This window comes from Acomys minous, assembly GCF_964271855.1.
Source record: "Acomys minous genome assembly, chromosome: 18".
Lineage (NCBI taxonomy): Eukaryota > Metazoa > Chordata > Mammalia > Rodentia > Muridae > Acomys > Acomys minous.
Genome location: NC_140501.1, coordinates 25,206,271 through 25,230,429, shown reverse-complemented (window position 1 = coordinate 25,230,429; position 24,159 = coordinate 25,206,271).

The following is a 24,159-nucleotide window of genomic DNA, read 5'->3' as shown; positions in this document are numbered from 1 at the left end:
TGTACTACTCCATCACCATCCTTTACAAGAGGAAGTCAGGGGAAGAACTCGGAGCAGGAACCTGGAGGCAGGAACTAACGCTCAGCTTGTGGAGGCCGCTGCAGTTCAGTTTCTTCTCCATGGCTGGCTCAGCCTGCTCTCACACATCCCAAGACTACTATCTCCCCATAGGTAGCACTCCACAATCTCAGAACCCTCCAACACAAATAATTCCTAACGAAAATATCCCACATACTTCCCTACAGACCATTCTTAGAGAGGCATATTTCAATGCAGTTTCATCTTTGCAGGTAACTGTAGCTTGTGTCAAGTTGATAAAAAGTAATAACTAGCACAGATATTAAAATAATTTAGACACAGTTGAAAGCTGTGGAAACTCACTATGGCTATTATTTCTTTTTGAAAATTGAGGCATGTATCTAAACAAGAACATTAATGTACTAAAAGAATATTTGAACATTCAATTTCTCTTCTTGTTATGCTTCCCAGTGTTGGTGTGATATACACAAACATGCATTTGCGATACATAGATCCACATACATAGTAGTAAATTAGCTTAAATTTCTCACAGCAGCATGAGATCAGCAAGAGAAAAGTACTTCAAAAGCTTTACCTACCTTTTGTGTGTCAAAGCACAGTCTTTCAGAAATCCAATGATACCACATACTCCATGACAAGCCAAATCTTTCTGTTTCAATGTATTTTAACTTACATTGCACAAAACTGTAAAGATATGACACTTTTCATTGACTAATCCACAACTTTAAATTGCTTGGAACACATCAGACTGAGAAATTGTGTGGGGATTTGCTTTCACTGTCTTGTGAAGAATCAAATTCTTATTATAAATTGGAGTTAATAGTGGACTCCGTGTAGTGTAGTTCAAAATCGTTAAGCCCGAGTTAGATGACTCTGGAGCACAGTATTTTTATACATTGAATCTGCAGTCTTATTATTTTATGACTTTTATTTTAAAAGTTTAAGTTACGAGTTTTCAAAACCTAGGAATATACCTTAGAGGTACATAAAATCAAATGTTTCTTTAGGAAAAATCTCATATTTTATAAAGTAATCAGCCAAAAAAAGAAAATTATTGGACAATATTAAAGTAAATAATTTGAAAATGTTTGTAATTGTTTGATTTCTTTTTATTTACTAACTAGAATTCTTGACTTCATTTTGTTTCTTTGGACCTTCTTTTGCCTTCTCTCAACTGTCAATTCACACATGTGGATTGGTCTAGACGTCTGGATTCAGAAATCCTGTAATCTGTTCTGATGTTATTTTCCATGCATGTGCTGGAAGAATCATATCACCCACTTAATTTCAGGCTATTGAATATTTCATATATAAAAATGTATACTGCCATCACATTTTATCCTGTAAGCTTTCCTTAATTATAAACACACCAACTAAAAAAGCATGTATTAATTAAAGTTTATGTTATGATTCCTTATGATTTATTTGTCTGTCTTTCATAATAGCAGCCATGTTCCTTTTAAGCAAAGTAACTAACAAGACTTATGAATAAAGCAATATAGTAAATGTTGAACAAAAGTGCACTGGATGGGACCTCATGAAACCGAAATGTTTTTGTAAGGCAAAGGAAACTGCCAGTAGATCAAAACGGCAGCCCACTGATTGGGAAAAGATCTTCACCATTCCTACATCTGAAAAAAGGCTAATATCCAAAATATATAAAGAATTTAAACCAATAAATGCCAACCAAACAAAATAATATAATTAAAAATGGGGCACAGAGTAAACAGAATTCTCAACAGAGAAGTCTTGAATGGCTGAAAACCACCTAAAGAAATGCTCAACATCCTTACACATCAGGGAAATACAAATCAAAATGACTCTGAGATTTGATCTTACACCAGTCAAAATGCTAATATCAAAAACTCAAGTGAGAGCACATGCTGGTGAGATTGACTTTTTCTCATTGTTTCTATAAAAGACATGGTTCAGCCCATCATTGTAGGCAGACATAGAAGAAGGCATAGCAGTTCACGTTTCCTCCTCAGTCAATAAGGGAACAAGTAAGATAAATGTTGATTTTCTTTTGCTAATTCTCTATTTTCTCTGTGTTATATTCAGTCAGGGATTCTAGGTCTGGAATTTGGTGCTTACAGACTGAGTAAGATTCCCCACTTCAATTAAGCCAATCTGATAGCAATCTCCTCATGTGTATGCTAGGAAGTTTTAAGTCAAGTAGTCAATGAACATAAACATTTTTTTGCCCTGTAACATCTGGAAAGATTAAGATATGGACAACTCTGGAAACAGAAATTAAAGCCTACATCAATGACCCATCTAAAAAGCAGCAACAGATATGGATCATGTTCAACCTATGGAAAATATTTACTATTCAAACTGTATTATGAGGATAAATATTTTTGTCTTTAATTTCTGTTTACTCAGAGATTGGCAGAATATTTATGAGAGAACTACAATGAGTATGGGATAACTAAATACATTCTATGGTCTGATTAGAATATATGAGAGCAGTATATCAAAGCTGATACCTTCTTTGAAAAGGTCATGATGTATTTATAGTGACATTTAAGATACATAAAATGTGGAGATAGGAAAACTCAGAATGTTACTTAAATCTTATTATCTTCAACGAGACTAAATTCTCCTTTATAGAAAAATTTAGCCAGCAATAAGAAAGAACCTGGTAGAAAATGTATTAAGATGGTGAAAGAATAAATAATTTTCCTAATTCCAGCCTTTGATTCTAAGCCCATGCAACCACAGAACATCTAAAAATTAAATTAATACAAAAGTAAATACAAAGTATTAACATGATTTGAAGAGAGAATCAGAACAAAATAAAAACAGATAAAACCTAGAAGAATCTTCAGAGTGTTGGAGAATGGAACAAGACAAACTAATGGTATCCCCTTAATGTATGTGGATATGCTGACTGACTTGGTTAATATTTTTTCTGTAAAGAGACACCATGATCAAGGCTCCTTTAACTAGACCAAACCTTGCAATCCTTCTCAAACAGTTCCATCAACTGAGAACGAGCATTCAAATATATAAGCCACTCTTCTTCACATCACTATACTAACCTAAGTTAGTCTTTGAATTTAATTGGCATTAAATAAAATTATCTGCAATATACCACCAGCTTCCTTGTGAATCAATGTGAACATTCCTCAGGAGGCTAGAAACAGATCATCACTTACATCCAGCAATACAGGTCTTGGGAATATAGCCAAAGGACTCTATATCCAAATATAGAGACATTTGCTCATCCGTGTTCATTATAGCCAAAAACTGGAAACAGCCTAGATGTCCATCAGCAGATAAGTGGATACAAAGTAAGTGTGATACATTTACAATGAAACATTACTCAGCTGTTAAAATACTGAAATAATATAATTACAAGGTTAATGGATAGATATAGAAACAATCATTATAAGTGACAAAAGCCAAACAAAGAAAATTTAATACAGCATGGACTCACTTATATGTGGATGTTAGCTGTTAAGTGTTCAATAACCAAGCTGCAATATATACAAGAACAGAGGTTAGGTATAGAGTAAGGGACTCAGGGCTCAGAGACAAAGAAAGATCTCATGTGTTCATCATAGTTATGAATGAAAGAAAGTTAAATAATGATCAGTTGCAAACAGAATGATAAGAAGGGTAGAGTATGGAATTCAGAGAGGGACAGCTCATGCTAATGGATATTTGAGAGCTTGTGAGGAAACCTAATACAGTAGATGATATATACTAAAATATATACATATGAAGGTAATCTAAATAAAATTCTTAAACAATGGGTTAAATAGAGCCCCAACAGGATATCTCTTACCACCAAATGAAGCTTCCAGTGTGGAGAATATGTTACTTATAATCAAGTTATTGGCCAAGGGGGAGCCCATGGAAATCCCAGAAAATCCATGTTACTTTCACAGCTATTGGTTGCTCTCTATAAAATGAAAGGAAGACCCTATTACTGAAGACAATTGAAGTTCCCTGGAGCACAGAGATTTCAAGCTGGTGCCTACCTAAAGTCTTCAGCCGTACTGACTAGTATTAATGGTGCTGAAACATACTCTGTATGGTACCAAAGGAGGAGGTTAAACACCAACTGAGCTGTTAACCCTTAGACTTGCCTGCAAATTAAGCTGCTGCAATAATAACCCAAAACTTAGAGGAGTAACTAACCAATATCTGATTAGATTTAAGGCCAGTTCAATGATATGAAACCCATACTCAACACTGCTTGGTTGGAAAGAAACATGACATTAGAAAGGCCATGGAACTAGGGGAAAACTAGGTACTACTCTTCTGCTAAAATACTTAGTTATATAATTATGCTTAACAACATACTCCTATACATATAAACCAATTTTTCCTTAGCAATCATCATAGGATCCTTCTCCTCTAGTAGATAAGACCAAATATAGAGTCTCACTACTCAACAATGTTCAGAAAATGAGAGTCCTTGCAACTCTTAGCCCTAAATGGGAGGTATCCATCAAATCTATCCTGTCAGGGTTCAGAGAATTCTAGGAAAAAAGGAAGCAGTAAGAACCAATGTGGATAAAAGATCCCAAGGAAACAAGGCTTTCTAAACACAGCAAGACTGACACACATAGGACTCACAGAAACTCTGGCTTCATGCACAGAACTTGCAATAGCCTGTACCAGACAGGATACAGTACTGAGAAATGAACACAAGTTCCTATCCCAAATTCAAAAGCTGTGTCAAATTGATCATTGCATGCAAATTAAAAATACTTCCTCTCAGAGTCTCACTGGACAAACAAATCACTCTGCAGGGAAGCCCAATACCCAGGAGTAGATGTCTAACACAAAATGAATTCAGTGTCATAAGGTTTTGACAGGCAAATTTTTTTCAACACTACAGGCCTTTTATGTACATATAATGACTTCCAAACTTTTATTTTTAGGGGATTATTATATGTATAACTGTTTGTATCTTTGTGTCTGCACATGAATTTCATGCCTTTTCTTCTGTTTATTTATTTGTCCTATTCAGATTTGTATATTTTTGTTTTTATTTTATTATTATCTGTAATAGCCAGTTTTATTTCTAGTGAGAGAAAGAATATGTAGAGATTTTTATGGGAAGTAAGGTAAGGTGATTCTTGAAAGAGTACAGAAGGAATAATAATCAGAACACATTGCTTAAAATGTATTTTTGGGGACTGGAGAAATGTCTCAGAGGTTAAGAGCACCGACTGCTCTTCTAGAGGTCCTGAGTTCAATTCCTAGCAACCACATAGTGGCTCCCAACCATACCATCTATAATGGGATCTGGTGCCCTCTTCTGGCCTGCAGGTGTATGTGCAAGCAGAGCGCTGTATACAGAATAATAAATAATCTTTAAAAATGTATTTTCAATAAAGGAAAAGAAAAACAACATGCTATTAGTGATTGTTCCATTGTAACTGAGAATTATTGAGGAGTCTTTTTTAATAAAGCTAATACAATGACCACTTTATTGCAAGATGCAATGAATAAAAGAATATAAATTTAAATGAATAAAAAGCAAATCTGTTTTTTTCTTTTTTCTCCTTTATTAATTTATTCTTGTTACATCTCAATGGTTTTCCCATCCCTTGTATCCTCCCATTCTTCCCTCCCTCCCATTTTCCCCTTATTCCCCTCCCCTAATGACTGTTCCTGAGGGGGATTACCTCCCCCTGTATATGTTCATAGGGTATCAAGTCTCTTCTTGGTAACCTGCTGTCCTTGTATTTCTTTCTCTTTCTGTAAAACAGACAATATTGGTGGGAATATAATATATTGAACGATGAATCCATATATTCTTCTGATGAGAGTGATTGTTATCTTAGCGTAGTAGCATAGTAAGCAGCTTGAAAATTTCAGTCAATATGTTACCTATTTAATAATTTGCAGACATCTATGAAAATACCATAATGTCTTCTGTTTGGTAAAATTAAACTTAAGAGAAACGTGTCCTCTTCCACGTAAACACTAATAATCCTAATTGGGAAATGTAACATTAGCAATAGAATGAGTAATTTTGGAAAAAATAAAAATTTTATTTATTCATTCACTCTCCTCCCTCTACCCTCTTGCTCCCGCCTCCCCCATTTCTTCCCTTTTCTTCTCATCAGAGAAAGGATAGGTTCCCCCAGCTACCAACCCAACCCAGCACATTAAGTCCCTTCAGACCTAAGAACATCCTCTCGTACTGAGGCCAGACAACACAGCCCAGTTAGGACAATGAGATCCAAAGGAAAGCATCAGAGGCAGAGGCAGAGAGGACGCACTACCATTGTTGGGAGATCCACATGAAGACAAAGCTTTGCATCTACTACATTTGGACCAGTCCATGCATGTTCTTTGGTTAATGGTTCAGTCTCTTTGATCTCAACATTGGGGCCAGGAAAGTTGATTCTGTGGTCTTCTCATGGAGTTCTTGACCACTCCAGCTTGTTCAATTATTCCCCCAACTCTTCCATTGGACTCTTTGAGCTCTGTCTAATGTTTGGCTGTTTGTCTCTGTATCTGTTTCCATCAGCTGCTGGGTGAAGTATCTCAGAGGAGTTATGCTATATTCTTGTTTAGAAGCATAGCAGAGGAATTTTAATAGTGTCAGGGATTGGCTCTCTTCCATGGGATGTGTCCCAAGTAAGCCTAATCTTTGGTTAGACAGTCCCTTAAACTTTGTTCCATCTCTGTCCCTGCATGTCTGAATGGAGGACAAACTTTAGGTTGAAGGTTTTTGTGGGTGGGTTGGTATCCTTATACCTCCATTGGAACTCCTGCCTGACTACAGGAGGTAGCCACATTAGGCTCTGTATTCTCCACCTCCTGGAGTCTCAGCTAGGATGACCCCACAGACTTCATAAGGCTGCTCTATCCCAGGTCTCTGGAAAATACCAGAGATGCCCCTGATCTCCGTTTCTGTTCTCTCTCCTGCCCCTGCTCTCTCCCTACTCCTATTCCCGACCTCTGCTCCCATACCATGCCATGTCCTACACGTTTCCCTGATTCCATTCAATTCCCATGCCTATTATATTTTCCTTCCCGAGCAAGATTCAAACATCTTCCCTTGGGCCTTTCTTGTAACTTAGCTTCCTCAGGTTGTGGATAGTAGCATGATTATTCTGTACTTTACAGCTGATATCCACTTATACGTGAATACACACCATGCATAATTTTTTGGATTTAGGTTAACTCATTAAGGGTGATTTTTCTAGTTACATCCATTTTCCAGCAAATTTCAAGATGCCCTTGATTGTAATACATGAGTAGTATTCCACTGTGTAATACCATGGTTTTCTTTAAATCCATTCTTCAATTAAAGAACATCTGTGTTGTTTCCAGTTTCTGACTATTATGAATAGAACTGCTATGGACATAGCTGAGCAAGTGTTCTTGCAGTATGGTGAAGCAACTTTTGGGTATATGGCCAGGAATTGTATACCTGGGTCTTAAGGTATCACTATTTCCAATTTTCTTCCTTTTTTGTCTTTTAAGATTTATTTTTTTTATGTAGACAGTGTTCCTCATGCATTACATGCTAGTTAGAAGAGGGCACCAGATCTCATTATAGATAGTTGTGAGCCACCACGTGGTTGCTGGGAATTGAACTCAGGTTCTTTGGAAGAGCAGACAGTACCATCTCTCCGGTGTCTCAATTTTCAGATAAACCACCAGATTGATTTCCATAGTGATGTACAAGTTTGCACTCCCACCAGTAATGGGGAAATGTTTCTCTTGATCCACATCCTTCTCAACATGTGCTGTCACTTGAATTTTTATATTAGCCATTATTAAGTGTTTAAGATTGAATCTCAGGATGTTTTGATGTGCATTTTCCTAATGGCTAAGAACACTGAACATTTCTTTAAGTGTTTCTGAGCCATTCAAGATTCCTTTGTCGAGAATTCTCTCTGTAGACCTTTTTTTAAAAAATGGCTTTCACACGAACTCTGGTTTCTCTTATTTGACCACATGCCCTGGAGGGGAAGACCTGGTGGCACTCAGAGGAAGGACAGCAGGTTACCAAGAAGAGACTTGATACCCTATGAGCATATACAGTGGGAGGTAATCCCCCTCAGGGGAGGGGAATAAGGGGAAAATGGGAGGGAGGGAAGAATGGAAGGATACAAGGGATGGGATAACCATTGAGATGTAACAAAAACAAATTAATAAAAAATTTTAAAAAAAGAAGTTTTGAAAATTGTAAAAAAAAAAAAGAAATTTACATATCAAAATTGCTTATTTGGTTTTTTGTTCTCTAATTTCTTGAGTTCTTTATGTATTTTGTATATTAGCCCTCTGTCATATGCAGGGTTGGAGAATTTCCCCCAATCTGTATGCTTCTGTTTTTCCCTATTGACAGTAGGTTTTTTGTTTTTTTTTTGTTTTTGTTTTTGTTTTTATGTTTTTCCTTACAGAAGCTTGTTAGTTTCAAAAGATTCCATTTATTAATTGTTGCTCTTAGAGCCTGGGCTGCTGGTGTTCTGTTGCAGAAATTTATCCTGTCCCAATGAGTTCAAGGCTATTTCCTACTTTTTCTTTTATTAGATTTAGTGCATATGGTTTTATGTTGAGGCTGTTGATCTACTTGCACTTAAGTTTTGTGCAGGGTGATAAATATGGATCTATTCACATTTTTCTACATGCAGACCTCTAGTTAGACCAGCATCATTTGTTGAAGATGCTATCTTCTTTCCATTGTTTAGTTTTGACTTCTCTGTCAAAAATCAAGTCTTGACGGGTATATGGGTTTATTTCTGGGTCTTTGATTCGATTCCATTATTCAACCAGTCCGTCTGTATGCTAATACCATCCAGTTGTTCTAACTATTGCTCAGCAACAGCTTGAAATCAGGGATAGTGATACCTCGAAAAATTCTTATTTGTTTTGTTCTTCCGGGCTTTTTTCTTTTTTTCCATATGAAGCTGGGAATTGTTGTTTCAAGATCTGTAAAGAATTATGTTGATGTTTTGATGAAAATTGCATTGAATCTGTAGATTGCTTTTGGTAAGATGTCCATCTTTACTCTGTTAATCCTGCCAACGCATGAGCATGGCACACCTTACCATCTATTGATATCTTCCTCATATTCTTCCTTCAGAGACTTGAAGTCCTTGTTATACAGCTCTTTTACTTGTTTGGTTAGAGTTGCACCATATTATTTATATCACTTTTTGCTATTGTAAAAGGTGTGTCCCTAATTTCTTTCTCAGCACACGTATCGTTTGCATATAAGAAGGCTACTCAGTTTTGTTTGTTTATTTTTTTCTTTCTTTTTTATTTTTTAAGGTTTTTTTTTTTACAGCCACGTTGCTGAAGATGTTTATCAGCTGTAGGAGTTTTCTGGTAGAATTTTTGGGGTCACCTATGTATGCTATCATATCATCTACAAATAGCTACACTTTGGCTTCTTCCTTTCCAATTTGTATCCCTTTGATCTATGTCTTGTCTATGATTTTAGTGGACTAGCTTTAAGTTTATCTCCATTTAATTTGATGTTGGCTATAGGCTTGCTGTATATTACCTTTATTATTTTTAAACATGTGCCTTGTATCCCTGATCTCTCCAAGTCTTTTAACATGAAGAAGTGTTGGTGGTTTTTTTAAGCCTTTTTTTTTTTAAGCATCTAATGAGATCATCATGTTTTTTTTCCTTTCAGTTTGTTTATATGATTGATTACATTGGAGTATTTTGATACATTGAACCAGCCCTCCATCCCTGAGTGAAGCCTCCTTGATCATGGTGAGTGATGTTTTTGATGTGTTCTTGGATTTTATTTGTGAGTATTTTATTCAGTATTTTTGCATCAATGTTCATAGAGGAAAGCAGTCTGAAATTCTTTCTTTGTTGCATCTTTGTGTGGGTTAGGTTTAAGGATGATTGAAATTAGTCATTTTATCATTTCATAATTTTTATAATTATCAGCCTTTCTATATGTTTTTATTTTAATATCATAATACTTGTACACACTTAGCAAAATGTATGTCTAAGTCTTTCAAATAAGTCCTAACTCTAATAATTTTTCAGTCTTTAAAAAGTTTTATTGTAATTATAACCTAGATATACATATTTCATGATTGACTAAAATGCCATACTTCATTTCCATACTAATTTCTTAAACATATATTTAAGCACTCCTTTTTTTGTTAACCCACTTAGCCCTCCATGTCTAGCCATTTTTAAATAGACTGTATGCTTAAGAAATGTCAGTCAAATTGAATTTTAAATGTACATTTATAACTCTCTATTTCTTGGTAGAATAATATTCATATGACCTATGAAGGATAGAAAGATGAAGAATGGGTCATTTGGATTTCATTTTCCAGAGCACATGGCCTTTTTTAATATGCCAACATAATGGATACTCTAGTGCATTGAAGCTAGGAGATTTTTCTCCTAGGCCTATTCCATATTTATCATTTCTGTTGTCACTAGGTACACAAGGTCCATGCACTTTGTAAGAGGATTTCTGTCTAGAGAGCTATATTTTATTTTTCTGTTAAAATGATCAGTATAAAAATGACAAAGTGTTTGCAGCCTGTATTTGAAAGTAGTTCCTGAAACTAGATCATGTCATTCCTTGTCTTGATGGAGTCAACAGTGTGGTAGATTGTTTAATGCTTTTTCTGCTTGTATAGAGATGAAAGACCTGAAGACTCACTTGTACTGAAATTAATGAACAAAGCAAATGAAAGGACATTTGTGGTCTATATGAGTCAAAGGGATGCATGAATCAGCTAATGTCCAATCGTCCCATATTTATACATCATCATACTGTGATGTGATTACTCATATTCAGCAACTTGCCAATGTAGTCAATGGTAAAAATCACTACTAAATACTTTACTCAAAGGAGACAGGATATTTCAAAGTTACTGTTAAGCTTCTGATCACTCAGGAAATTTTACACCGAATCTTTTGCACACGGCTCTACTCAAGCTAGAGGTTAAATTTTAGACATTTTAAAGTATTACAATGGAAGAGCCACAAAAATTGATGTCTCTATTTATATTATTTTATGAACTTTGAAATAAACAATTCAAGAAAAAAATACTTCTTTTTTAGGCTATGACAGACTGAGAACATTAGTTTCTACTGCATATGTTATTGGATGAATGTATATAGAGACAAAGGAAAGGTTTAAGGGAAACTTATGGGAAAAATTAGTGCTTAATGTTTATATGTATTGTTCACAGTCTTCTTTACATTGTAAATGTGTGTGTGTTTGTGTGTGTATAAGTGTGTTTAGTGAAGATAATTCATTGAAATCTGTCATATGCTTTGAAGATACTGATATTTCCACACCTTTATATCTCCCATTTTCTTCCCCTTTCCACTAGGCCCTTACATCTTTCAGTCTCATTTCTACTATTATTCCATATTTTAAAGTGAGTATATAAAATATTATATAATAATAACTATAATGTGTCATATATAATTATATGTTGTCTGTATATTACATATTCCACATATAAGAGAACATGTGGAAAACTATAATTATCTTTTTCATTTTAGTTTAACTTATTTTGCTTAATATGATAACCTCTGCTTATTTTCATTTTCCTGCACCTACAAGCCTCTTTAGGTCTGAATTAAGCCAAATATTTACTTTACTTCATCTGTTAACAAACACTTAGTATGATTCAATTCTATGACTACTGTGAACTGTGCTTCAATAAAGACAAATGATTATATACATCTGCTATATTTATATATATTCTTTGAGGTATATTGTGAGGAGTGGTGTATCTAGATCATAAGGTAGTTCTATTTTAGTTTTTTGAGAAGCCTTGATACTGGTTTTCATAAGGGCTTATCAACTTCTGTTCCTAGCAGTAGGCTATATTGTAGTGTTCTACATAGAAACATCCTAACAATAATTTGTTTTTATTTGTTGTCCTAAGTTTGATCAATTTTGCCTGGGTTGAAATGAAATCTCAGTGTAGTTTTAATTTGCATTTCCCTGATGGGTAAGGCTGTTGATGTTTTTTGTAGGTTTATAACCTTTTGTACTTCATCGTTTGAATTTCTATAAAATTTGTACAATACCTAAGAAAATTACAAAAACCTTCTTCAGAGAGAGTGAATAAAAGTCCTACAAATCATACAGAAACATAAAAAACCATGAATGGACAAAACAATATGAATAAAACATATAGTGATGGAGATATCACTACACTGATTTAAATTTATTTTTGTACTTATTTTATGATGTGTGATTTCACATTAAAATTTTTTTCTGAAGCAAAAGCTGCTGACAACAGAATGCCAGAAAGGTAAAAATAGATTATGAAAATGTATTTCTAATTTTTCTGTGACAACAGAAAATAAGGAGAAATGTTAGATATTTTGTGTATCATTTTTATGGACATTTCAAAAAAATTTATTGTCTTCATTTTTCTGAGATTCCCCTTTTTAAAATTTGTGTTGAATATATATGTCAATGACATGTTACAAAATCAATCATTACTGAAATACAAGAATCACACCTATATTTAGTGTAAGTAATGTGAAAAAGCTTTATTTCATTACAAAATTTGCATATAAATCATGTTTATTATAAAGTCTTTCTATTTTTCATAAACATGGATTCACACCAGAACATGTGTTAGCATGGATTATTTCTAAGTACTGTCATGTAGAGGGCTCCCAGTACAGATTCTTACCCCATGCTAAATTCAATTTTTTCTTTTTTTTTTATGTGATGGATGTTTTGTCTGAATATTTAACTGTACTATGTGCATGCAGTGATGACAGAAGAAAAATAAGAGAAGTATTTTTTCTTGCTTGTAAGTCTTATTCTTAAAAATTGCACTTGAGTGTTACTTTGAGATCCCATCCTACACATGTCAGAATGACTGTGATTAATACTATAAATGACAGAATAAATTAATAAAAAAGGAAAAACAAACAAACAAAAATACTATAAATGACAGTTCATGTTGGTGAGGACACGGAGTAAAAAGAACATTCCTTCATTGCTGGGGAGAGTGCAGACATGTACATTACTACAGAAATCAGTATAGTTTAAAAAAGGGAATAAAAGAAAAAGATAGCACTTATATATGATAAAGTAAGTACAGTATCATTCAAAAAGGTACATTAGATATAAACTTTCAGTTAGAAAAATATTTTTACTTGGGCTGTGTCTGAGATACTCATAGAAATTAAAAATGAATACCTTGTTTTTAATAGCTGAGTAGTATTCCATAGTATAAATGTACCACAGTTTCTTAGTCCATTCTTCTACTGAGGGACACTTAGACTGTTTCCATGTTCTGGCTATTATGTATAAAGCAGCTATGAACATGGTTGAGCATATGTCCCTGTTGTGTGGTAGGGCATTTTCTGGGTATATTCCAAGGAGTGGAATAGCTGGGTCTTGAGAAAGCCCTAATTCCCATTTTTCTGAGAAAGCACCAGATAGATATTAAAAACAAGGAATTCCCAAAATTTGTGGACAAATGGATTGATTTAGAAATTATCATAATGAGTGAGTTCACTCAGAAGCAAAAAGACAAACGGTATATACTCACTTATATCAAAACACTAATCCAAGGGATACATCCCATGAAAAACTTTACTTACCAGGAAAGTGGGTCAGAGGAGAGGACATCCTATTGAGACTTTAGGCGAGAGTAGCATGGAAGAATGGGGAAATAGTAGGATTCACAGGGTCCTGGAAACCTACAAGAAGAACTTTATGACAGGCAGATCTGGGTCCTGGGGTCCTCCTCAAACTAAGGCACCAGCCAAGGAGAATATAGGTAGTAAGCTTCGAACTCCTACCAAGACCTAGCCGACAAACAGGATATTCTCCATCGTTGAGAGGAGAGTGAGATCTGACTCTCACACGAACTCTGGTGCCCCTTTTCTGATCACGTCCCCTGGATGGGGAGGCCTGGCAGCACTCAGAGGAAGGATAGCAAGTTAGCAAGAAGAGACTCGATATTCTAAGAGCATATATAGGGGGAGGAGGCCTCCTTCAATCACAGACATAGGGGAAGGGAGAAGGGAGAAGTGGGAGGGAGGGAGGAACGGGAGGAAACAGGGGAAGGGCTAACAATCAAGATGTAATATGAATAAATTAAAAAAAAGAAATTAAAAATGAAGTTTTATTTTAACAACTATTCAAAAATTGAAATATATCAGCTTTATGAGCATTCATTTTCATTTTTTTATGTCTTGTAATAGAGGCTTTAATGTTCTGCTATCTGGATTTTTTTTTTTTTACATTTTTTGTTTCTTTTTTGTTTTTGTTTACTGTTTGTTTGTTTGATTGTTTTGAGATAGGGCTTCTTTCTGTAGCCTTGGCTGTCCTGGACTCACTTTATAGACCAGGCTGGCTTCAAACTCACATTAGTCTGCCTGCATCTGCCTCCTGATTGCAGGGATTAAAGGCATGTGCCACCATGCCCAGCTACGATTTTTATTAAATATTTTTATAATATACATTTATATTATTGCACATATATACAACAAACTGCCTGTGGCAGTAATAACCACTAAACAATCAGGAATATATATATATATATATATATATATATATATATATATATATATATATATATATATATATATTTCACAGTGTTTGTGCAGCCTTGAAAAAACATCTTTCTCATCTTTGTGAGTCTAAAATTCTGAATGTAAATCAATATCTATCATAATCTCATTATTATCAACCTAACAGAAAAATGGATAAAGAAAGTGTAGTACATTTATACAATGGAATGCAACTCAGCTATTAAAAACAAAGAAATCTTGAAATTTACAGGCAAATGAATGAAAGTGGAAAACATCATCCTAGACATGGAAAGATATGCATGAAATTTACTCTATTATAAGTGGATATTAGCCAAATAATACATAATGACCATACTACAAGTTTCTTCAAGTTTGAAAATATTGACATTTTCAAGAGAGGCAATAGTTATTACCCCTGAGATGTTGCAGGTGTGGCTGTGTGTCACATGTCTTTGGGTAGGTGGCAGAGAGGAGAAAGGTTATAGCTACTCTCGGTGTTCAGACCTGTGAACATCTGAATGAATAGTAGCCTAATATTCCCTGAAAAAAAAAAAGAGCAAGCCTGAGACAACCACTACACAAGTGCCACTCAGGCACTTGTGCTCCCAGGATAGAGAGTGAGCCTGCTCCTGTCTGGGGCATTGAATGAGTGAGCCAGGACTGGGCAGAAGAGCTGGCAGGCTAAGGAGCTCAGAGACCTCTCAGGGCCAGATCCAGGACTTTAAATTGGCCCATCCCAACATTGATAACTTGCTGTAGGTTATAAATTTTCCAATCCTATAGTCCTAAGATTACAGAAGAATCTCCATGACAAATGGCAACAACATGATATCCAAGCGAAATCCCAGTGACGTTCCAGTATTGATAAAGTAGCATAAGCCAGAGGCTTCTTACGAGACCATCAGCTCATTGCAGTCAAAAAGTGAAAGTGAAAAAGTACGGTAAAGGGGTATAGTGTGGAACACACTGTGACACTACAGCTTCCACAATGAGATTTCTTTTTCTCTGTTGTTAGGACTAGGTTGCAAGAGTAGAGGGTGGTAATGAGGAGAAAGGGAGATGATGTTAAATTCATGAATTAAAAATAAAAAATTTAAATAAGAGTGACAACATTTGCAGACACCCCAAAGACACCCTCCTTCAGGAAAGCTACACCTTTGAAACCAACTGGGGACCAAGTGTTCAAATGCCCAAGACCAGAACTAACTTTTGTCATTTTACACACCAGAGATGTGTAGGGCCTCTCCTTAACTGCTCATTGAATAAGGAGATACTGCTGTCTACGCTTAGTCTCATTTATCTTTATAAAATAAAAAAGAACCTTTAATTGTTTTTCCTTAAAAGAAAGCATATATTTATGTTCATCTCTAAAGTAATTAATCAAAATATATTTGGAAATTCTCTGTCTAAATGTAAGGCATCAATGTAGTTCGGCGAATGAAACGTGGATTGTCCTCTTCTGCGCCACAATCCTCACCACCGATTTGTTTGAAAGCCTGAGGGGGTACAGTGTCAAGAAGATCCACAAGACATCTGTCCTTGACATTCTCATAGGTTTAAGTCCATTGCTGAGTGGTTACATGAGTATATACTGTGAATCATCCTTTCAAGCAGAGCAGATCACATTTTTGAGTGCATAGGATTTTAAAGCAAGCCATTTACTTGAAATAAAAATGTCATACTGAGTAACACTTGAGGAGATAAATGATAGTTTAAGACCCTTGAAAGAATTTGTCTATTTTCATTTTGTGTATGCTTTCTTTTTGCCTAAATACATGAATGTGCACCACCTGTATGCTTGCTAAAATTGGAATCCAGAAGAGGCTTTTTGATCCCCTGCAACTGGAGGTATGAAGCATTGTGAGTAAGCCTCTTCTGGATTCCAAATTCTTATTCAATGAGCACACAGTAAGTGCAAGTGGTTCACGTTCATTGTATTTTTGGAGAATAAATTGATTCACATAAGGATGATGCCAATGAAGAAAATCTTTTTGGATGTCTAATCACGTCGCCTATATCATCATGGAAGTAGACTTGGCATATTATCTTTTTGTGATAATTTATATTGTATGCCATGCACTTTTATTGATCCTAAAATGAAACTCTCTATATAATTTTGTTCATTTGTAAAAATATTTGTATTTCAATATATGAAAAATATTTTTGTTCTACTATACACTAGTTAGCCATTAAGTGTCATTATGTTTTGATATTATGATATATTTGATAAAAGACATATTTCTAAAAGAAACTTGTAATAAAGAAAGACATGCTGTCTGGAGAGATGGTTCAGAGGTTCAGAACACTGTATGCTTTTCCAGTAGTCCTGAGTTCAATTCTCAGCAACTACATGGTGACTTACAACCATCTATAATGTGATCTAATGCCCTCTTCTGTCATGCAGGCATACACACAGGCAGAGTACTGTATACATAAATAATAAGTAAATAGATCTTTTTTAAAATATAAATAAACATCAGGGTTGGAGAGATGGCTCATAGGTTAAGATCACTGAATCTTCTTCCAGAGCTCTTGAGTTCAATTTCCAGATACCACACAGTGGTTCATAATCATCTATAATGAGGTCTAGTGCCCTCTTCTGGCCTGCAGACATACATATAGACAAAACATTATATAAGTAAATAAATCTTAGAGAAACAGCAAGCAAACAGAGACAGAGAACACAGTGGAGGTAAGTTGAGCACAAAATCAAAGTCCCATTGTCTTCCACTGGAAAGCTTTCTGCCTGCTATTCAGTTGCCTGGCCCGCCTGGGTCAGAAATAGCAAGCAAGCAGAGAGAGTGAACCCAGCACAGGTGAGTTGGGCACAGTACAATAGCCCCATTGTTTACACCTACCCCCAAAATCTCTGACCCTCAGAACCCACCAAACCTGCTAATATCAGACACTAATTGGAAGAGGTCAGCATAAGAACACAAGGAACAATTATCAAGGCCATTTGGCAACACCAGAAGCAAGCAGTCCTACCACAGCCAGCCCTGGAAATACTATCATACCCAAAGCATGAGAGAAATATTTCAAATCTGAGGTTATGAAAATGATAGAAGAAGGCCTATGATAGAGGAGGAAAATATATTCTTCAAACTAGAAAAGGAACATACAAAGGAAGAGGTAAAGGATTGAACAAATCCTTAAAGAGATTAGTGAAAGACAGGAAACTACAGTCAAGCATGGAAAGGAAATGAATAAAAGGATTCAAGTCCTAAAAATGGAGATAGAAATAATGAAGAAAACATGATCTGGAAATGAAACAACTAGGGAAGAGGACAGGAACTACAGACACAATCATCACTGAGAGAATACAAGAGATGGAAGGGAGAACCTCAGGGATTCAAGAAATCGATACAACAGTCAAAGAAAATGTTAAATCAAAAAAGCTGCTGACAGAGAACATCCAAGAAATCTTGGCCACTATGAATAATAAGGACCAAACCTAAGAATAATTGGAATAGAAAGAGAAAACCCCAACTCCAAGGCACAGAAAATATTTTCAACAGAATCATAAAGGAAAAGTTCCCTAACCAAAAGAATAAAATGTCTATAAATATACAAGAACTTCAAATTCATTGGACCAGAAAAGAGAAATCCTCTTGTCACATAATAATCAAAACACTAAACATATAGATCAAAGAAAGAGTATGAAAAGCTGCAAGAGAAAAAGACCAAGTCACATATAAAGGCAAAACTATCAGAATTACAGCCGGCTTCTCAACAGAGACTATGAAAGCCAGAAGGGTCGGGATGGATGTCATGTGGATACTAAGAGACCACAAATGCCAAGTGAGCCTAGTATACCCAACAAAACTTTCACTCACTGTGGCAGAAGGAAAAAAAATTCCATGACAAAAACTAAGGACAATACAGGCAGTAAACTACAAATTTAATGCAAACCCTATCAAAAATCATACACAATTCTCTACAGTCCTTAAATGATTAATTCTCATCTTTATATGGAAAAACAGAAACCCAGAATAGCTAAAACAATCCTGTACAATAAAAGATCTTCAAGAGAAACCTCTATCCTTTATCTCAAGCTATAATATAAAGTAATATTAATAAAAATAGCATTTCACTGGCATAGAAATTGACTTGTTTATCAATGGAATTAAATTGAAGACCCAGAAATAAACCCATACACCTATGGACAACCATTTTTGACAAAGAAGCCAAACCCATACAATAGTAAAAAGGTAGCATCTTGAGGAGGCTGGACTAACTGAATATCTTCATATACAAAAATGTAAATAGATGCATATTTCTCACTCTTCACAAAACTAAAGTCCAAGTGGATTAAAGACCTCAGCATAATACCAGATACACAGAAACTGTTAGAAGAGAAAGTGTGGAAGAACCTTGAATTCATTGGCCCAGGAGACAACTTCCTGAACAGTACACCAATAGCTCAGGCTCTAAGGTCAACAATTAATAAACAGAACATCATGAAACCGAAAGTCTTCTTTATGGCAAAGGACATTGTAAACAGAACAAAAGGAAAGCCTACAGACTTGGAAAAGATCTTCATCAACCCTAAATCCAACAAAGGGCTAATGTCCAAAATATATAAAGAACTCAAGAAATTAATCACCACTCAACCAAATAATCCAATTAAAAAATAGGGTACAGAGCAACACAGAGATTTCTCAACAGAAGAGTATCAAATGGCTGAGAAACACTTAAAGAAATGCTGTACATCCTTAGTCATCATCATCAGGGAATTGCACATCATAACTACTCTGATATTTCATTTTACCCCTATGAGAATGGCTGAGAAAAAAACTCAAGTGACAATATATGCTGGCAAGGATGTGGAGAAACAGAAACACATTTCCATCGTTGGTGGGAGTGCAAACTTGTACAACCACTTTGGAACTCAATTTGGTGCTTTCCTAGAAAATTAGCCAAAGTGCAACCTCAAGACCCAGCAAAACCACTCTAGGGCATGTACCTGAAATATGCTCCACCATACAATAAAGATATTTGCTCAGCTATGTTTACAGAAGCTTTATTCACAATAGCCAGAATCTGGAAACAACCTAGAGGTTCCTCAATTGAAAAAATGGATAAAGTAACTGCGGTATATTTACACAATGGAATACTATTCAGTTATCAAATCAAGGAAATCTTGAAATTTGCAGGTAAATGGATGGAACTGGAAACGATCTTCCTGAGTGAGATAACTCAAACCCAGAAGACATTTATGGGATCTTATAAGTGTATGTTAGCCATAGATAGATGTCCTCTGAGAGATACCACCCACCAGGGAATGGGGACAGATACCTGGCCATGCAGCTGGACTCTGGAAGAAGCACTGAGAGTTATATGGAAGAGTTGGAGGATGGAAGGACTTGGAGGGGTCAGGAGACCATCCAGGCAGGTGTATCTGGACCCAGCGGGGCCCTGCACATACTGATATGCCAACCAAGGACATTGCAAGCAGAGGACCTACACCACCTGTTCAGACATAGCTTTATCTGATAGACAACTCATTCTCCACTTGAGGGAGAAGGGAGAATGAGGCTGCCTCTAATAGGAACTCTAGTGCCTACAATTTGATCACTGCCCCCTGAAGGGGTGGACTTGTGGACACACAGAGGAAAGGGATCCAGGCTATACTTGATGAGACCTGATGGGTAAGGTCAGATGGTCTGGGAGGAGGGTCTCCCCTGTCAGAGGTTTAGGAGAGGGAAATAATGCAGAAGAGGGAGAGAGTGTGGGAATGGGAATTTAAGAGCGGGGTGGAAAATTGGGATGTAAAGTGAATAAATTATAATAAATAACAAATTTAAAAGAAACACATGCAGTCATTGAATAAATAAAGATCCTTGGTAAGTTTTTGATGTTTATAACCAGTCTCTCAAAGTTTTTAGTCTAAAAAGATATGAACACTCATTACAGAAGCTGTTAAAAGTCTTCATTTTTTTACATCAAGTATTTGGCTCAATAATAGGCTGTATGGCCACTTCAAGTGTACACTTTGCTGTATTTTTAGGTCTTTGGCTATTGTGAAAGAATTAAATAGAATAATATTTGTGAGAATGGCACTTTTGAACTGACATCTGGGCTTATATTTATAAACTTGTAGCCACTGCCCTATAGTCATGTACAGAAACAGTTTGTCAGGTTTAGCCTAAGAACTCTTTTTGTTATTTTTAAAATTTTGCCCTTGTGTATGTGAATGGAACAAATTCTAGAACAGAGAGAAATGATAGACACATTGCCAAGAGCCTAGCACTTAAATCAGGAGGAGCCCTTTAAGACCCAGTAGTAACTTAAGAATGACTTGAAGAGATAAAGTCCAAGTTATGTCATCTCCAATGTAAAATATATTGTTAGTAGAATACGTCTTGTTGATGTTGTTTGCAAAATCTATATTAGGTTTACAGCCTTATGTGTTATCACTCATGATGCATGGCCATTTAAGTATTGTAGTTGTTTATGAGTCATTCATTGTCATCCAAGTAGTGCAATATTATTGTAAATAAACCAAATAAACACACTGGATTTTGATTACAAATAAATGAATATATAAAGAATCCATTTTCTTCCTATACAGTTAATATTTTGTGGGAAAATTAAGAAACCATTGCATTCCACCCATGATTGTCATTTTACATTTCAGCCACTAGAGGACAATGCTGCTCTTTCCATAGATTTCAAGAGCTATCCTTTCCTTTTTATTTAATGTGTTTCTTGTTTTATTTATTTGGGTTTAGATTTATCAAATGCTTATAGTCAATTTTGAAATATATAATATTAAAATATGATTATACTTGAGGATAAATATATTCCATATCCAGAATATTTTTTAAAAGGCATGTATAATCTAAACAGGATATACACAATACCTAAGTCTTTGGTAAAAAGTCCCCAAAGAACTCTGAAATCTAATGTGTAAATATACCAATATAGGAAACTAATCTCTCTTAATAAAACACACCACTTCATTTAAATGAACATATTGAATTATTTGTAAATATTGTGTGTTTAGTCAAGGAATGAAAAACACTTAAAATGCAGTGTAAAATATTACTTAGAAGTGCAATTTCTAATAAACAGGAGAAAACAAACACAAACCATTAATCTCATCAACAAAGCCAAATATTATAGAAGATTTTACTCATAAAATTACTTCCTAGAACAATGTCTTTTAAAGGATTTTAATTTCTCTTTTTCTATAACATCTAAGACCTGTCCCCGTCAATATACAAAGCACACAAACTAACAAACTTTGATTCATTTTAAAAAATTTAAAAATCAAATAAAAATATCTAAATGCATCTAAGGAAAAGGTTTCTAGAGCAAAACCCACATTCTTTTCATCATCTTTTATCCTTGCTTCCTCAAACAGGTTAAATATTGATGCTATCCTAATTTTTCCCCAACTGTCTTAATGGACGTTTCTAACTTTAGCCAGTAAAATAATACTATGCTTTGTTGTTTCTATAAGTCAAACTGTGTATGTGTATGTGTGTGTGTGTGTGTGTGTGTGTGTGTGTGTGTGTGTGTGTGTGTGTTTGTGTGTATTTTTAAGTTAGGGTGTGTTTAGTATTTGTGTCTATATGTGCATTTGTATATGCTTCCTGTGTGTTATGTATGTCTGTGTGCAGTTTGTATGTGTATGTTTGTCTGTATATGTTGGTTTTGGGGTATATGTCTGTGTTGTGTTTCATGAATTATTTTAGGTGAGAGAAGAATCAAAGGTATGGGCAAAATAAAAAGCCTTTCTTCTTATACTAATAACTATACATTGAACAGCTGGGAACAACTGTATACTAGGTTGGCAGAAGCAAGCTTCCTGGAGGCAGCTCACTTGTTTTTGTATTGCTGATGAATGGTTGCACTTCTGGTTTAGGCAATGCCTCAGGGATTTTGGTTCTACACTACTTATTGCTGCTAATTTGTCTTCCCATGCTTGTCATTACTGTGTCCCTCATATATACCTGACATGGAATAGAGAAGATGATTTTATAATTCATGATGATGATTCCTAAATAGATTCAAGTAACTTCTACTATCCCTCAAATTAGCTTTAAAAAGCACTGTGAACCACATGAATTATACCAGGAAGAAAAACAAGTTGGAAACAAATTTTTAATCAAGGATATACATTCATTCTATGTGTAATCCAAAGAAAAGGCCCAGGTGTACACAATGATAAAAAAAAGAGTATATTAATATAGAAACAAAGAATAAGAGGTTGACAAGACAGACAACTGTTCCTTAGAAAAACCTTGACATAAAAGTATTCTTGCTTTGAACACATAACATTTGAATAAAAAAAGGGATAAAATGTCTGCTTCGAACTCATAATGAGCATACAGATAAAACCACTGCTTTAAATGTATAATGAACAAAAGTATCTAGTTATAGTTGTAATGAAAGAACTTAGAATCAATAGTCCTACTGAACTTCCTTTTTTATGTAAAGATTGTATGTATTTTTGGATGTTGTAATTTTTCATAGATGATATAAAACCCATGAAAAATTTAAATGTTTGTTGAATCCCACTGGAATTCACCTCATCTATAATTTGTTTATATGTATTTATGTATATATTACCCATATTTCAGATTGTCTGTATGTTTATATGTCTGATTGTCTAGTATGTATGTATGTATGTATGTATGTATATGTATGTATGAATATATGCATATATGGGAAATTGTGAATCCTGTTAGAGGTTTGTTGAAATCCCCTGCTTCAGCCAAAGAATCTGTCTTTCTGTCTGATTGGCTATATATGTTTTCATTAATGATGTGATGGAGCTTGCTATGTTTGTGTGAATGTATGGTTTTCTGTTCCTTTCTTCTCACCTCAATGAACAGACACAAATAGCAAGGCCAGCAGCCTGAAAGCCTGTGAGTCAAAGTACATAGAGAGCCACCAACTTCTTTTGGCCCCCATCTCCTACACTGCTGTCTCATTTAAACTATCCCTGGACCCTGTGATGTAAAAGCACGTTTTTTATTCTAATGTGGCTATTAAAACCATACTACTAACTGTGAAATGTCTTACTGAGGGTTGCTCTTTGAAGCAAATTTTCTTTTTGAACCCCCAAGAAGACTATACAGGTCATAACAAGTTAAAAGTCTCATCTGAATTAAAGTTAGGTAATTGCACTGTAAGTCTCCAGTGCCGTTTTTCACTTAAAAACAATTCAGAATATGCATGCATTATTAACATACAGAGAGATATGGACTCTCACGTATCTCAAACTTTGCTAAGAAAGAGGACAAGAGTCTGTATCCTCTTTCCTCTGGAATCCACGTCTGCTCCTCTAAAACCACAGTTTAACATTCAGGAAACCGCTTCTACCTCTTTCTAACAAGATCCAGCTTCTTTAACAACCCAGGTAAGGACTCCTGCACTCCACTTTGCTTCCCTAAGTTAAAAATAAAACATGCCTACCAAAGAAGGGTGTTCTTATCTCTAATTTCCAGGATAGTTAAGTTGTTTGTGTACTCACCTAATATGCCAAGCTATGAAAATGATATGGCAGTTTAGGTTAGTATTGGAATAACTGGCACAGGCAACTTCCTTGGTTTGGTGCTAGGTTAATTTTATATGCTGAAAGAGTTCTAAGAGATAACAGGCAGAGAACAGACAGGA